Source organism: Lissotriton helveticus, chromosome 5_1, assembly GCF_964261635.1.
Source record: "Lissotriton helveticus chromosome 5_1, aLisHel1.1, whole genome shotgun sequence".
Lineage (NCBI taxonomy): Eukaryota > Metazoa > Chordata > Amphibia > Caudata > Salamandridae > Lissotriton > Lissotriton helveticus.
In genome coordinates this window covers 698,100,651-698,114,010 of record NC_136065.1, presented here as the reverse complement: position 1 = coordinate 698,114,010, position 13,360 = coordinate 698,100,651, and positions in this window count along the sequence as shown.

Genomic DNA, 13,360 nt, shown 5'->3' with positions numbered 1-13,360 from the left:
TGTATTGGAGCACTGTTTGGGGGTGGGAGGCCCTGTATCACTACTCCCAGCATGCCCCCTGGCCCACACTCCAGCAGCATGGAGGCCTCCCCCACCCAGGAGCAAGTGTCAGCCATTGCACTGTTCACCAAACAGCCTTACAGGTCGGTATCCATCTTGTATTGGAGCACTGTTTGGGGGTGGGAGGCCCTGTATCACTACTTCCAGCATGCCCCCTGGCCCACACTCCGGCAGCATGGAGGCCTCCCCCACCCAGGAGCAAGTGTCAGCCATTGCACTGTTCACCAAACAGACTTACAGGTCGGTATCCATCTTGTATTGGAGCACTGTTTGGGGGTGGGAGGCCTGTATCACTACTCCTAGCATGCCCCCTGGCCCACACTCCAGCAGCATGGAGGCCTCCCCCACCCAGGAGTAAGTGTCAGCCATTGCACTGTTCACCAAACAGCCTTACAGGTCGGTATCCATCTTGTATTGGAGCACTGTTTGGGGGTGGGAGGCCCTGTATCACTACTCCCAGCATGCCCCCTGGCCCACACTCCAGCAGCATGGAGGCCTCCCCCACCCAGGAGCAAGTGTCAGCCATTGCACTGTTCACCAAACAGACTTACAGGTCGGTATCCATCTTGTATTGGAGCACTGTTTGGGGGTGGGAGGCCTGTATCACTACTCCCAGCATGCCCCCTGGCCCACTCTCCAGCAGCATGGAGGCCTCCCCCACCCAGGAGCAAGTGTCAGCCATTGCACGGTTCACCAAACAGACTTACAGGTCTGTATCCATCTTGTATTGGAGCACTGTTTGGGGGTGGGAGGCCCTGTATCACTACTCCCAGCATGCCCCCTGGCCCACACTCCAGCAGCATGGAGGCCTGCCCCACCCAGGAGCAAGTGTCAGCCATTGCACTGTTCACCAAACAGGCTTACAGGTCGATATCCATCTTGTATTGGAGCACTGTTTGGGGGTGGGAGGCCCTGTATCACTACTCCCAGCATGCCCCATGGCCCACACTCCAGCAGCATGGAGGCCTCCCCCACCCAGGAGCAAGTGTCAGCCATTGCACTGTTCTCCCTCACTTAGCGGGTATCTTAACTCTTCCTGATGTGTGTGTGGGAGACCTGCATTCCAAAACGCAGCAACAATTGAATGCAATGCATTGACATCCAACATGTATGAGTAAATGATGTTCCTCTGCACTATGAAATTACACACAGTGTTGCCATGAATTGTACTACTGGTTACTTCATATTTGTGTAGTGTACAGTCGATTATACGCAGCTCAGACAATACTTGCGCAGTGCCCAACACTGACCATTCCCCATTTACTCCACAGGTGATGAAGAACTCACTGCTGAGGACCACACCAATGACCAGCAGAGCCAGTCTCCATCCCCGGCACATGGACTCTCAGATGCGGAGACCCAGGACAGTTTGGACGATGAGCTCCAGGCCGACCCATCTGGTGGGCCACAGAGCCAGAGGTCCCAGGCCCCCATCCTCCCCACCACATCCCCTGCTGCAACAACAGTGCAGCAGACCCCTGCTGTCACGGCCTCTGCCTCCACCGCAGCCACCATCGTCACCACCACCACTGCCACTACCACTAGTACCACCAGTACCACCTGCAGCACCCTCCCTGTCCCAGGGGATGACCAGCCCACAGCAACAACTGTGGAGGGAAGGGAGAGAGTGCGTGGACCCACAGTGGCGAGGCAAGAGGTCCGTGGCAGCAGAGCAGGTGGGAGGGCCAGGGTCACCACCAGACCCCGGGAGGAGTGGACACCATCCCTGGACCACTTCACCAGAGTAGTGGAGGCATACCAAGAGGTCCAGGGACAAAGTGGCTGGTCGGATGAACTTTTAAGGGAGCTCATCCTGCTGATGAGGTCCATCGACAACTGCCTTGGACAGATGGTGGACCTCATGGGCAAGCAAGTGGCGCTGCAGAGGGACAGGCCTGTGTCCCAACCACCACCTCCTTCCCCTCCTGTTGTGCTGCAGGATGACAGTGCACCATCCTCCCCTGCGCCAACAGAGAGGGGCGAGTCCTCTGACGCCGCTGGCCATTCAGCAGGCCCCCCACTGCCAAAAAGATCTAGGGGGCATCCGAAGAAGAGCCTGGGAGTCTCTGTAGGCAAATCACCTGCCACACGCCAGTCACGGAGCCAGCCGTGAGGACAACCCTCTTCCCCACTGCATTCACTGTTTGGACTGTCTTTCCCCACATTTCCTTGGCAATGGCACCTGTCTGTTGGACTGGGTCACCACATCCATGTGGTGTCTACTCTTGCATCTCATCGAACAGGACTGTCAACTCACTGCTCATTCCCCACCTTCATGTAAATATTCCCACACAAATCACATGTCCACTGTCAAAATAAAATACCTGATGCACCAGTTTTTGTGCTGTATCGTTTTTAGTGCAATATGTACAATGTTGACAATGTCCATGATGTGTCCAAATGATGTACAGTATGTAGTGCAGGATTCGTCTGTAGCACCTAGGGAGATACAACAGAACAACAGTCACTGGTCTCATTGTGGCATCACAGGCAGAACACAACACAAAACATACACAAGACACTACAAGCATACTAGACAATGGGCTGCAGGTGTGAACAATTAGGGTCCAGCATACGTTCACATATGGAACGTCAACGTCACTTTTACCACACACAGGTGACTGAACGTGTGTCTGTCTGTTACATCCACGCATAGCCCTTCACAACAACAACAATCACACCAGACAATGTACACATTGTACCTTGTCACCCACCTTCAAGTGAAGTAGCGTTCGATGAGCTGCTGGCGCAGGTCTACTCCTTCATCCTCTCCACTGTCCTCATCACTGGACTCAGGTCCTTGAGCAGGTGGTGGCCTTGGTTCCTCACCATCGCCCAGGAGCAGGGGGGCCCCCTTGTGGATGGACAGGTTGTGCAGCATACAGCATGCCACAACGATCTTGCACACCTTTCCAGGTGAGTATGCCAGTGTACCTCAGGTCCTGTCAAGGCAGCGTAATCTTGACTTCAGCAGGCCAAAAGTCCGTTCGATTACCCGTCGGGTCCTGCCATGGGCGTCATTGTAGCGGATGTCAGCCGGGGTCCTGGTATTCCTGAGGGGGCTCAACAGCCATGGCCGACTGGGATATGTAGAGTCACCTGTGAATGACAAACACCCATTGCAATGTTGCACAGCCAGAGTGCAGCAGGTAACACACAGCACACCATATCAGTAGGCATACTCACCCACAATCCAAGCACGCTCGGGATGCAGATTTTCCATCATCCGGGGCACCATGCTGTTCCTCATGATGTACGAATAATGCGCTGAGCCAGGATACTTCGCACACACATGAGAAATTGTCATGTCCGCAAGGCACGCCACCTGCACATTGATGGAATGATAATGTTTGCGGTTCCTATATATGTGCTCCGTCGCCTGTGGTGCCACCAGCCCTACATGGGTGCAATCGATGGCACCAACAACATGTGGGATGCGCCCAAGGGGATAGAAGTCACCCTTCACGGCAGCCAATTCTCCTCCCCTAGGGAAATGGATATAGCGATTCCGATAGAGCATCATGGCAGCAAGAACATCCCTCAGCACCATGCTGAACATGGGCTGTGACATCCCTCCAGCGTTAGCCACCATCTCCTGGAAGGAACCTGTCGCAAAAAAGTGGAAGGCTGCCATCGACTTGTATGTGGGTGTAAATGCCGTTGGATAGTGATGGCGAGGCTGCAGGTGGGGCTCCAATAGATCACACATGATCTTCAGTGTTGGTCTATCCAGGCGGAATTTCCATATTATTGCCGCATTCTCCATGTCCTCCAGCACTGTCAGGTGACGTAGGAGATTTGGCCTCCTCCTAGTTGAGAAGTAAAATTGAAAATGTCAGTGACAACCATCATGAGATGGCCACAGCACATACCATCAATGATGTCATGGAAATAAATTGACTGCCTGAGAGATGTATGGCACACCAGGTGACATGGCTGGCCTTTTGATACACACAGAGGGCACACCTCTCCACTGTCAATACACAAGTGCCACAAACACATCGGAGAATGTGAATGCACACATACTGGAGAACACAATTCACACGTGCAGGCAAGGTGCAGCAACATCCGCCAATGTTTTGGAAATTACCATGTCTGTATCATACCCATATGCTGTACCTGTCACATCTCAATGCATCATTTAAACTCTGCACACATCCATCAACACAATGATCACAGTATCAGGAAAATGTTCAGTTGTGTGCATGAGCTGTTGTGAATGCACAAGTCTGATACGAAACAATGCAGTGACACAAGCCTTGTCAAGGTCATCACTGACCCACAACAAATGGATTTGTACCACATCATGAACACAAGCTCAAAAGTGTCAATCATCATCAGCCATGAAATGCATAAGTTACATGGCAGGGAGCACAGACCAAAGTGTGTCACACTGAACGTGCGTCCACCTGTTGATGACATGGAAGTATGGCATTGTGTGTACAATGATGTGCCCTTCACCATGTTGCTGCTGTGTACTGATACAGTGTTCAGGATTGACAGAGCCATTAATGATTAAGAAAATAGCGGAACCAACCGCCTGTCCCCGGCGGAGTGACACCAGCACCACCCCCTTCACAAGTGCGGAAGGCATTGGCATAAGGCCAGGTGTACATGGCGGTGGGCATGCTCTGCCGCATGAATCGCGGTACCTACCGCCTGTCCCCGGCGGAGTGACACCAGCACCACCCCCTTCACAAGTGCGGAAGCCATTGGCATATAGATGTACATGGCGGTGGGCATGCTCAGCCAGCGCGTAGGTGGTCATTGGATGCATTTGAATGATGCACCATCGCAGTAGCGCATCCCGGGCACCCGCGGTCCATCACCGCCATGGAGCATTGCCTACAGCCAATGGGAACGATGATCGCGGTGGCATTTTGCACATTTGAAAAACGCGTAAGGTGTGCTCCACCAGCGCGTTGGCGGTCATTGGATGCATTTGAATGATGCACCATCGCGGTAGCGCACCCCGGGCACCCGCGGTGCATCACCGCCATGGAGCATTGCCTACAGCCAATGGGAGTGATGATCGTGGTGGCATGATGCACATTTGAAAAACGTGGAAGGTGTGCTCCGCCAGCGCGTAGGCGGTCATTGGATGCATTTGAATGATGCACCATCACGGTAGCGCACCGCGGGCACCCGCGGTGCATCACCGCCATGGAGCATTGCCTACGGCCAATGGGCGCGATAATCGCGGTGGCATGATGCACATTTGAAAAATGCGGAAGGTGTGCTCCGCCAGCGCGTAGGAGGTCATTGGATGATTTTGAAAGAGGCAGACCTGGACAACCAATTGGTGCTGCTTTGCAGCTTACAGACGACCCCAGGGGGCTATAAGTTTGTGGGAGTGAGCCTCACATGTCCACTGCTCACAGAGCCTGCTGCCTGGGACCCTCTCCTGCTGCTGACTCCTGAGCCTGCTGCCTGGGACCCTCTCCTGCTGCTGCCTCCTGAGCCTGCTGCCTGGGACCCCTCACCACTCTCTTCCGCCACAGGTGTTCCATGTCCACAGGGATAGCAAGGACAGAGAAGATCCGTGCCAGTCCATTCACCAGCGAGGAGCTAGAGGTCCTTGTGGACGAGGTGCTGGCACAGTACCATATTCCTAATAGGCTCTGCGCATTGGAATAACATAAACAATAGTTTAGACGTAGTACTGAGGTCATCTAGGTCTCTACTGAATATGTTAGACTTAATTAGGTATGCCAGCTAGCTCAGAGGTCACTAGAAACTTTCTCGAGTGGACAGGAAGGAGGTAACTTTCCTGAATAGACAAGAAGGGATTAGTTTCTGACAACCGCATAAACATGACAACTTTGCTACCCCAGAATAAGGAGTATATCTCCAGAGTCGTGTGAAAACAATAGACAGCTATTTCACTCAGTCAATCATGTATGCTTAGTTTCACCAGGAATGCAGAGAAATAGAGAGACGGGCATTTGTGTGGGCCATGCAAACTGCCCTTGTGCGGGGTCCCCCAGTTTTGGAGGGAGGGAGGTTACAATAGGTCCTGAGTCTGGGTCTTGCTACTGTATTGATAGATGTTGGTACCTGACATTGTGGAACTGGTCATTAACCCTTCTTTTCTCTCATACATGCAGCTCAAGGTAAACCAGCGTAGGGCCGTGCAGAGGGCCATTGCGGCAAAGGTGCGAGCCCTGAGGTATCCAACCGCCGATGCACACACTGCCACAAGAGGTGGGATGACATCAGTCGGCTTGCAAAAACTGTGGCTGAGATGACATTGGGGATGCTACCACGCACAGGGCGTTTGGCACAGCGCAGCATGACTCCAGTGATGGCCCGCATCTTGGCAGTGACTCATCCAGTCCTGGATGCACGTCTGAAGGAGCAAGGCAAGTAAGGCAGGGCTGGTGAGTATCTGGGGAGCGTGACTTTTGCTTGGAGTGGATGCATGTGTACAGGGCCTGTGGCAGCGGTGAGCCATGCAATGTGGGTGTGTTGCTGTGCTGTGCTGTGTCATGTGAGGGGCTGCTGTGATGTGTGCTTGTATCAGGTATTGTGCCACCCTGGCCTTACTGAGCAGATACTCCCTGCTGTACTTTCCCATTGCCAGATGTGTTGGCCTCCACATGGTAATTCAGCGTTGGAATGGTGTGGGTGATCTATTATGGGGTGAACAGCAGTGTCCACTTGCTGGGTGTGAATTCTTGTATGCAGACTTTGCCTTCACCATGATCGTTGGTGCCCCAACACCTGCAAATAATGTGCCCCAGATTACCACACGGTGCTTGGTATGGCCTACGTGGCATTGGAGACTGTGATGTCCTAATAGGTGTGTGTGTTGTCCCCTCCTGTTCCCTGAAGGTCAGTTAGTGGTAACAAGTGTTGTACCCTCATCATGTCCCAAGGTGTGGGCAGGCCAAGTTGTGTGTGCGGTACACTTCATGTACGGGCAGGGTGTAGTGCTATGTGGCATCAACATGGCTCACTCATGGCAGATATTCAGCGTTGCAGGCACTGTTGTGGTCTATGTGGTGTGTAGCTGCACAGTGATTGCAGGGTGTGGTGGTTACCATGTACATTTGGACCTCTCCTGTACTGCATTGCTTTGAATTTATGTGACCAGAGGATGACACTTACACAACCCTGTATCTCTCTCTCATGCAGATTCACAAGAGACCACGCAGGAACATGAGCCAGAAACCAGTGGTGGCGAAAGTAGCACTACAGCTGCAGCGGAGGCAAGTGACACAGAGCCCACCAGCGCATCTGAGGGGGACAGAAGTATGCAGGGGGAATCCGTGGCTGAGACACATCATCTGATGCCAACGAGGATGCATCCATGTTGGCAGGCATAGGGGATGGGGAGTCTGCATCATCATTTACAACCCAGCTGCCAGTGCCCAGCCTCCCATCCACTTTCTCTGGTGCTGCCCGTATCCGTGTCACTAAGAGGGGACGAGTCATATTCACACCTGGCACCACTGCCCCTGTACCTGTCCCCCCTGCTGCCCTCACTGCAGAGTGTGTAGAGCTCCTGCACCAGCTCTGTGTGGGCCGGACCGCCCTGCTCAATGCCTTCAGTGACCATGACAAGAAATTAGGCCAGGTGGTTGCATACATGGAGGGCATACACTCTGACGTGGGTGGGCTACACCGTACAGTCCAGGCGTTGTCATCCACAGTGACGTCAGCCCTTCAACAGGCACCTGCTCCCATTGCAGCTCAGGTGCCTTTGTCCACCCCCCAGTCAGTGGCCACATCAGGTGACAGTGACCACGGTTCGCCTGCGTTACCAAAAAGATACAGCACAAGGAGCACATAACAGACACAACCCAGGCACTCCCGTCCACAGACACCATCCCCACTGAAGAGTAGGGCCACCCCACAATGCACAGACAAGAGCCAGTTAGGGAAGACCAAGGCCAGGCGATCAATGAGGCAGACATCAGGCTCACATGCCGCAAAGGCATCACCAGCAAAAGACTCTCCTGTCACTGAAACTTCACACAGACCTACCCATGCAGTGTCTGTGTCCACTGAGGAGGTGTTGCATATCAGGGGTACACCTAGGAAGAGCACAGGGACACATCCACCCACCACATCTACCCCAATTCCGAGTACATTAAAGCAGGTGGAGGAGGGCACTGTAGAGACCACCCCTGGCACAAAGTCAAAGCAGGACACTGTAGCCACCACCCCTGGCACAAAGGCAAATCAGGGCACTGTAGCCACCACCCCTGGCACAAAGGCAAGGCAGGGCACTGTAGCCACCACCCCTAGCACAAAAGCAAAGCAGGGCACTGTACACAACACCCCTGGCACAAAGGCAAAGCAGGGCACTGTAGATACCACTGGCACACTGTAGGGGGTATACCAGACAAAGAGGGGAAGGAGGTCCTGAGGCATAGCCAGACCAAGTGTTCCGCAGGATCCAGCACATCACCAGAGGTAGTGCCAGTGTCTGCACCTGATGTGGGACAGTTGGCGTGTGTGAAAAAAACAATAGGAGGGAGGTAGAGTATAGGTGTAGGATTCTTACTCCACGGGCACTGTTACATAAACAAAAAGAATCCTACTCACAGTGATAGGGACGGGGAGTGTGCCACAAGTGTGGGGACACTCAGTGTTGTGTTAAATACCTCACACACACCAACAGGCCCCTTGGTGTCATGCTTCCTCATTGGGGTCTTCGCACCCCTCTAACGGGATGCGGCGTGCTGCGACCTACGACTACGCGGGAGCACTCTGAGTTGGACTATGTGTGGTGTGTGTAATGCGAAAGAGGGGGTATTTAATGTGAGTGGTGGGGTTTTGTGAAGGTTTAAAAAGTACCTGGCTCGTGGGTAAAAAAACTTTATTCACAACCCCGGGCTGGTACTGTTAAAAGGGTGCAGGGCGAGGTAATTATCTGTCGTAACTATGAACAGTACCTCTGGTGTGCGTCAACATGTTTCAGAGCGAGTGCTCCTTCTTCAGGACGGGGGCACAACTTCCCACCTTACTCACGTATTTCTAATATTTGTGTATTTTACAAAAAAGTGCAGGACTATATACAGTGAATTGATATTAAATTAAGGCTATAGTGTGCCTACAGCGGTTCTGTGACCATGCAGTTGCATGACTCATTATGAAGTGATGTCTTGCTTCATGAGCATTCCTGGACATCAGGGGATGATTGCTAATTATGCAACTAACTCGGGACAGAATGTGTCTCCGTGTTCCCCTCACGCTGCTCCGCTGGTGTGTGAGGGGTATTTAACACAACACTGAGTGTCCCCACACTTGTGGCACACTCCCCGTCCCTATCACAGTTGGCGTGTGTGCCTGTTGGGTCATCAACACTTCCCATCAACCCCAAGACAGGGAAGCCAATTCATATTCCCAAAAAGTGAAAGGGCACCCCTCCAACCTCTCCCACCCACACTGTGTCAGAAGTCTGCATGACTCCACCTCCACGTGCCACTATGCCACCGGGTCCACACAGCCCTCCAGCTTGCCAAGCCACTGTTAGCCTCACAGCAACTGGGGCTCTGTCACCTCAGTTAAGTGGGCCTGCTGTCACTGACACACAGCCAGGTCCAAGTCTGCATGACTTCCAGGAGTGAGTTGACATCCCCCTCATGCACCTGTGCCTCATACAGGTGTGCTAGTCCTGACCATTGTTTACAGGCATGGACACTGGGCATGTTGCTCTGCTGTGTTGGCCTCTCCCCTGCCATGGACACTGGACCTGTTGCTCTGCTGTGTTGGCCTCTCCCCTGCCTTGGACACTGGCCCTGTTGCTCTGCTGTGTTGGCCTCTCCCCTGTCATGGACACTGGGCCTGTTGCTCTGCTGTGTCGTGCTCTCACCTGTGCCTTGGACACTGGCCCTGTTGCTCTGCTGTGTTGGCCTCTCCCCTGCCTTGGACACTGGCCCTGTTGCTCTGCTGTGTTGGCTTCTCCTCTGCCATGGACACTGGGCCTATTGCTCTGCTGTGTCATGCTATCACCTGTGCCTTGGACACTGGGCCTGTTGATCTGCTCTGTTGGCCTCTCCCCTGCCTTGGACACTGGCCCTGTTGCTCTGCTGTGTTGGCCTCTCCCCTGCCATGGACACTGGGCCTGTCGCTCTGCTGTGTCGTGCTCTCACCTGTGCCTTGGACACTGGCCCTGTTGCTCTGCTGTGTTGGACTCTCCCCTACCATGGACACTGGGCCTGTTGCTCTGCTGTGTTGGCCTCTCCCCTGCCTTGGACACTGGCCCTGTTGCTCTGCAGTGTTGGCCTATTCCCTGCCATGGACAGTGGGCCTGTTGCTCTGCTGTGTTGGCCTGTCCCCTGTGGTATGGACACTGGCCTTCCTGTTTGTGTTTCACCTGTGCATGGTATATATATATTATCATTTTGAGCCTTGCTGTTGTCTACTATTGTTGTACCGCTGCAACTGTGCAATATGTGAGTAAATACAGTTACTTCTGGTGTGTGTTTTGTCGGTGTCCTTGCTGATTAAAGTTCTGTTTCTGTTCGCATTTGATTGGCTGTGCACCATGCTCCATGTCTCACTTCAACATTGCAAGGCTGTTTGCAGCCATCATAATTTTGGGCAGGGGTGACAGGGTCTTAAGTCCATTCTGAGCCTGCAAATTGTGTGAACTGTGATGGCTATTTTATCTGGCATGCAGTCGTCTTGTTAGTGATTTGCAGTTGTTGCCTACACTGTTCACATGTCTGGTTGGGGGACACTGCCAGCACAGGGTGTGATGCTGTGCAAATGTTTCGAAGCTGGCTGGGATATGTAATGAAGTATGTGTGTAGATTGCTTTCTGTGTGCCCAGCCTTGTATGTGTATGGTCATCTTGTGTTGGGCCTTGGTCCTGGTGCCATGGCCTACATGAGATGCGTGGTGTTGGGTGTAGCAGAGGTGTGCAGTGTGAAGGGTGTCAGTTTGTAGTGGATGTGTGTGTGCCCCTGTATTGTGTGAGACACACATGTGTCACCCAGGAGTTGTATGCCTGTTGTTAGTTTTGTCTTGCCCTGGGTAGAGGATTGTATGCACTTGTGTGAGCTGTTTGTAGTGCACTGTGCTGTGTGTTGGTGTGTCCATGGTATTGTGTATGACTCCTCCTTGTTGTGTTTGTCAGTTTGGAGTGTCCACAGTGTGTAAGTTGCACATCAGTGTTGTGTTTGATTGATCCTCATTGTGTCTTGGGTGTTTCTGTGTGAACTGTGTGGCCCTGCTGCTCCACACTGGCATTGTGTTTGTGTTTGTCATGCATTGCAGGCACATGGTGGTTTTTGCACTCCTGTATGGCATGGTGTGTGTGGTTTTAGACCATCCCCTATGTGTGCCACTTGTGCCTGGCCATTGTGGGTGTTCCATCCCTCTATTGGTGTGTGGTACACCCCTTACATGTCTGCTACTGACATGCAGGCTTTTTAACTTACATGTCAGCCTTCCCCTTGGTTTCCACTCTGGACATTGCCCCAATGGTTTATGTGTGCTGTCCTTGTGCTATTGGTCATTCTGTAGTGGTCATGTGCACTTCAGCTGTGCATGCTGGCCAGTTCTTTGGTGGAGGTGGCTTTGCTCTTGTATCCCAGAGTGGTGCATGTGTAGTTGTGGTGTTGGATGTGTGGATGTAATGTGTGGTATTGCTTCAGTTCCTGGGTGTGGTGTTGTATTTGTGCAGTGCTGATTTGTGGTGTGTGATGCGGTTGTGTCAATCATGCCTGTTATGCAGACAATGCTTGTCGTGCATGCGGTGCTCTGTGAATGTGGCCTTGGCATTGCCTGATGTACATCCCCTGATGTCTTGTGGTGTTTGTTGATTGAGGTTTCATGTGCATCTGTGATGGGTTTGATGTGGCTGTGTGTGTTGGTCCAGATGCACTTCTTGTGTGATTAGTGTTATGGTCTGTGTGTTTTGTTCCAGAGTGACGTTGTTGTGTACTCCTTTTGTGTCTGTGCTCCCATTGATTTTCCCCAGTTTGGCTGACAGGGTATGTGTGTTTGTGTTGGATTTCAGTATGTGTTCCTGTATTGTTTGTGTGTTGTTCTTGTGCAGGCATCGGTTGAGGCATCTGTGTGTGTGTGTTGTGTTTGTGGCTACACCCAGGGTGTGTGTTTGTTTGTGTGTGTGTGTGTGCTGGCAAGGATTATGAGCCTTGAGTGTGTGTGGCAGTGGTGTTGTGTGTTCCTTGTCCGCCACTCCTGCAGTGGCTGTCTCCCTGGTTGTGTGCTGTGTGGTGCAGAGAGTGTGTATTGGGCTTGTTGTTGTAGTGCTTGTTGGTATGCATGGGGGTGCACGGGATGGGCACCTGGCCTGTGGGTTGATGGGGTGTGTTGCTGTGTGGTTGGGGGCTGTGTGTCCCTGTGGTGTTTGTGCCCTGCCCATGCCTTGGAGTGGCCCTGCCTTCTGCTTAGTGAGCATGTGTTGACCGCGGCGGTGACGTGACGGGACCGGGACGTTGCTGCTGGTTGGCGGTCGATGTGTGTCCCGGATGCTGAGGGGTACCTTGTTGTGAGGTGGGTGATGTGTGGGTGCCCGTGTGGATGTGTTGTGTCCCCCAGCAGGGTGTCTGTGTGGTGATTGGACCCTGTGTCGGCCTGTGTGTTGCATATGTGTATTTGCTTACCTGCTGCAGCCTCCGCGGTGGCCCATCTGACAATAGTGTTGTAGGAGGAACATCCCCGGATGCATATGGAGGGCTGGATTCATGGCGGTCAGGACCGGGTCTCGGCTATCTGCTCCGCTGTCGAGTTTCCGCCAGCTCAGGCTGGACGGTGTCTCCGCTGCGGTGCGTCAGCTTCTTTGGGCCATCCTAATTTGTCAAGCGGGGCGGACGTCATTCGGCACGGCGGAGAGTCTCGATTGGCTCCCGCCACCGCGGTAGCGGGCGCACTTTCATGGCGGTGCGCGTCGCTCCGCGGCGGACGGGAAATTACCTTTGTTTACCTATCCTAATGTGGCGGAAGTGAGTTCCGCTGCTCGCGGGCGGAAAAAGCTGTTTTTCCGCCCCGCCACCACCACGGTGGTGCCACCGCCCGACATCCTAATGGACCCCATAGTGTCAAGATTGTAGTCAATGACAACATGACATTCATAAAGCAGGTGTATTACACAAGAAATTACTAGATGTGAATTTATGAGGATTATACTCATTCAAACTTATGATAATGCATGGTTTGACAAAGTAGGCAAGTTTATGCGAGAAGGTAACAACACTTAGGGGTCGATTCCGATCCTGGAAAAAAAACATCCGTACGATTCGTATCCGGAGCCCTCTCCGTACGAATGGTAAACGTGCCGTACGACCCAACGAGTACGATCCGGACCGGGGTATGAGAA